This window comes from Crocodylus porosus, unplaced genomic scaffold (genome assembly GCF_001723895.1).
Source record: "Crocodylus porosus isolate Cpor-Errol unplaced genomic scaffold, CroPor_comp1, whole genome shotgun sequence".
Classification (NCBI taxonomy): domain Eukaryota; kingdom Metazoa; phylum Chordata; order Crocodylia; family Crocodylidae; genus Crocodylus; species Crocodylus porosus.
Window position 1 is genome coordinate 54655781 of NW_017728931.1, and position 3960 is coordinate 54659740.

General features: G+C 47.6%; 1 long non-coding RNA gene across 1 annotated transcript in view; it reads left to right on the plus strand.

The window, feature by feature from the left end:
- Nucleotides 1-419: 419 nt before the first annotated feature.
- The window catches only part of LOC109316749, an 8238-nt gene continuing 4697 nt past the window's right edge, over nucleotides 420-3960 (plus strand). The window contains exon 1 of the long non-coding RNA XR_002102912.1: nucleotides 420-783. This is a non-coding gene — a long non-coding RNA (uncharacterized LOC109316749). The remainder of the gene's footprint in view (nucleotides 784-3960) is intronic.

The following is a 3960-nucleotide window of genomic DNA, read 5'->3' on the forward strand; positions in this document are numbered from 1 at the left end:
GTCACCCTCCATCCCAATACCCAAGTTACTCTAAAACCCAACATCTAGCTTCCCTCAAACTCACCCTTTTCTCCCCATTCTTTGCAGCCAGGTCCTCTGCCTCCTTGCTAAAACTCCCCTGGCACAAGGTAATAATCAGGAAGGATTGCTTTCAGATTTAAAAACAATCCCGGTCCAGCCCCAGGCTGTGCCCACCCCCTTGCCCTAGGCTGGGATCCAGGGGGAGGTTGAAACAACTCCCAGGGCTTCGGGGCTTAGAGCATCTCTCCCCCCCACAATTTCTCTCTGTACCACATGCACTGGTGATGAGCTCCCTGGGCTTGTTGCCATGGCAATAGCTGATATAAAGTGCTCAGCCTAAATGGCATTTTGATTGGTTGGTGAAGGTCCCTCCCCTCTGGAGAGGGTGAAGTGGGGGGGCTCCCTGAGCCCTGGGGAGGCTGGAGGGAAACCAGTTCAGAGTCATGTATGAGAGGGAGATGGGGGTCTTTTGCAGCAGCAGTGGTAGGTGAGGCAGAGTGCCTAGGTTCCTGCCCTCCTCGCGCACGTGCACAGCAGCAGCCAGCAGCAAGCTGCTCTTCTCTCCCTGCTCCCATCTCCTGGACTGCTTCATTGCCTCTCTTCTTTGGGTCTCTTCACCCGACACAAGCAGCAGTGTCATGAGAGAGGACAGCTCGGGATTTCTCTGTGGGAAATAAGACTTGTGCTCAGCTGCAACAGATACGGAAGGCAGCAGCAGCAGCAGCAGCAGCATCCCATAGGAGCTCACGTGTGGGGAGCGAGGTAGGTAGCATGTCCTAGGATGATTAGCAGTGCAGAGACCTTTCAAGTGGTGCTCAGGCTAGCAGCGCCCCGTCTGACACCCTGCGCCTGGTTTCGCTAGCTCATTGCTCCAAGTTGTAAGTTCCCCTGAATCTAAGATGTCCTAGACTGATGTCTGATGCTTCAGATGAGTCCGGTTCCCATTTTGGAACCACAGTTAGGAATCTGACCCCTACTGAACCTAGTCCTGGAAGGGTCAAGCTAATATTGCTTGCCGCTAATGGCATGTGCCAGTGTATCTAGCTCCTAGGGTCTTCCATAAACTAGTCTTCTGCATGTGCTCGCAAGCTGTCACTCACTCAAACTAAGCCGATGCAATGGAAGGCAGCTTGCTGCCGAGTGTGTGAGACCCTTGCGAGCTCATTCCCATTTTCTGCTCCAGGACTTCTGCCAAAATAGATTTTGCCCAGTCACTTGTGCCTGGTACTTGATGGGGGCACCCTTGCAATCTGCTATCAGGGGCATAGCTTGAGCTGCCTTAGTAACCAGCACAAAAGATACTGGGAGGAGTGGTGCAAGTGACTGGGTGTGGTGGGTATTTAAAAGATTTGGAGCACCTTTGAGAGAAGGTAACTGGAATTTCAGCTGTAATGGGGCTGACTTTTTTCACCTTTAAGAAGGCACGAAAGTAACTAAAGTTAGAAAAAGAAGCTTTGGAAACATGAACACAGCAAGGCGTAGAGTGGGGTTCATATCAACACAGTCTTGGTTGAAACTGACACCTGCTCTAATCAGAATCCTGTTCTTCCAGTCAAATCTGTTTGTCCCTGATAAGTGCTGAACACTGTTGCCCCTGCAGAGCTGAGTGCTACCGGAGCAGGAGCTGGGTTCCAATCCACCTCATGTCTTGTCAGCAATATGTTCAGCTGGGATCCCTTTTCTAAGTCCTCAGTGTTATGTACCAAATGGAGAAGAAGCAGAGGGAATTTTAAAGTTGTGTTGGGCTGCACATGCCAAACAGATAGAAAAATCAATCTATTAATCAGTGAGCCTGGGATATATTGGGTCTTCAAGAACTGAGAGAGGGGAAATTGGGCATGGTGTGGGCCATTCATGCCGTGTCACTTTTTGGACTGTAACTTCACTTTCATATTTTGAAGGCAAATTAACGGGGGAGTTGCCCAACCATCCTATACCCACCCTCGGGATCTTGCAGTAGCTGCCGGTCAGGTTCTTCTGCTTTAGCTGCCATTCTGTTTGCCCGCTGGTGTCACTTCTTAGCATAAAATGCTCATGGCTCTATGCCATGCCTCCTGACACCCTTAGGAACTGGTCCTAGTGGGCATGTCCTCCCTTGGATTGCTCAGTTAAGTGGCTATGGCAGAGAATACAGGTGCATGTGTTATGCCTAAGAAGGGGTTTTAATGCCATAATCCATGTTTGAAAGCACTGGTATTGCTGAGAGAGGGTGGATAAAGAAGCAGCTAGTTTAGGGGAGTCTTCTTTCACATTTCAAGCCCCAGCCTGAGCTAGGTTTCCTAGCACAGAGGCCTGATTCTTTCCCCCACCATGAGGTGCTCTGTCATCCTTTACTGTAGGCTGGGGGACAGATGACAATCTGTTTTGAGCTGCAAGCTCTCTCTTCTCCACAAGAGATCTGCTGTCATCGTGCTGGTTTTTTTTTTGGTCAAGTGATCTATATGAGGCGTCCAGAAATTAGGCTGATGATAGCACTTCAGAGGCAGCATATTCTGTCCCAGGATATGAAGAGAGTCATGCCTCAGGCTGTTGAATGTTTTCTTGCATTGGCTGATGCTAAGAGGCTCTGCGTGGGGTTCTGGCTAGTTTATTCTCAGTTAGAAGGAAAGTGGACCTAGCAAGGGGGAAGTGTCAATCATTTGAAAGCAAAGGAAGATCTCCTCAAGGACTTAACAAAGGAAAAGGGATGGCAAGGAAGCTGCACAAAGGTCAATTTATAGAAACATGACAGAAGACAATGGGCAGGACTAGAATCCAGGAGAGTCTATGTGAGATGAATCCATCTGCTTTCTCCCCACCCTGAACAAGGCTCTAGAGGGAAATAGATAAAATACCCAGGTCTCAGCCAATAAGCAGAAGGAGGAGAGATTCCTTCCCAGCCCCAGGTCTGACAATTCATTGTTTATCCCTGCGCAAACATGCAAGAATTGCTTGTAATTTGAGACCTAATCTTGTGAATCTGAGGTGACCAAAATTGTAATTGATAGGGTTGAAATGAATGCCATGTTCACTCTCACATTTCCTGCTGATAGTCTGTTAGCGGGCAAGTAGGAGGCTCTTTTTTTGCTGGAGGGATTCAGTAGGCAGACTGGGTGGGGAACAAACAGATTAGTTCCGCATGCTTGCTTCTGATTAAATTTGATCGCATCCATTGCTTGAATATAAACAATCAGCAAGATCTGTATGAAATCAGCTAATCGGATACCAAACCAACTAACCCTTGTCATAGAAACTGGAGATGGAAGCAATCTGCCAGGTCATATCTTATCCCTTTCTCCACTTGCAGCTGCTAGAGAATTGTTCAATACAGCACATTCTCTAGTGCTTTGTCTAATCAGTTTTGAGTAACTCGGTGATAAGGCTTCTGCCACCTTGCCATGGGAAACAATTATGTAGTCTAATACAGCAGAGCTCACTGTTACCAAAAATCACACTGATCTTCAGCTTCAATTTCTTTTAGATAGTCTCAGTTGCAACCTTATTCCTAAATTATCTGTAATAATTACTCACAACCCTGTGGTTACTGGCAACCAGATCCAGCAGAGAGAATAATTTTAGCATATCTTTGGGACTGGCTTCTCAGGAGGGGTTTTGTAAACGCTTTCATAAAATCCCAACGGTATGACATCCGGTTTTCAATCTACCTCCCTTCATGGGTAAGATCATTTAATACATCCATAGACTGAATGTGTTACAAGCAAAACAGTTAAAGAAGGCCTAACAGCGGGATCAGAGGATATGGATGACGCAACAGTGCAAGAGAGAGGGATTCTTGCTTCCTTTTCAGATACGAAGGATGCTGGGGAAATTCAGATGCTGTCCTTCTAGATTTCATAGATTTCATAGACATTTGGGCTGGAAGGGACCTCGGGAGATCATCGAGTCCAGCCCCCTGCCCAAAGGGCAGGAAGTCAGCTGGGGTCATAGGATCCCAGCAAG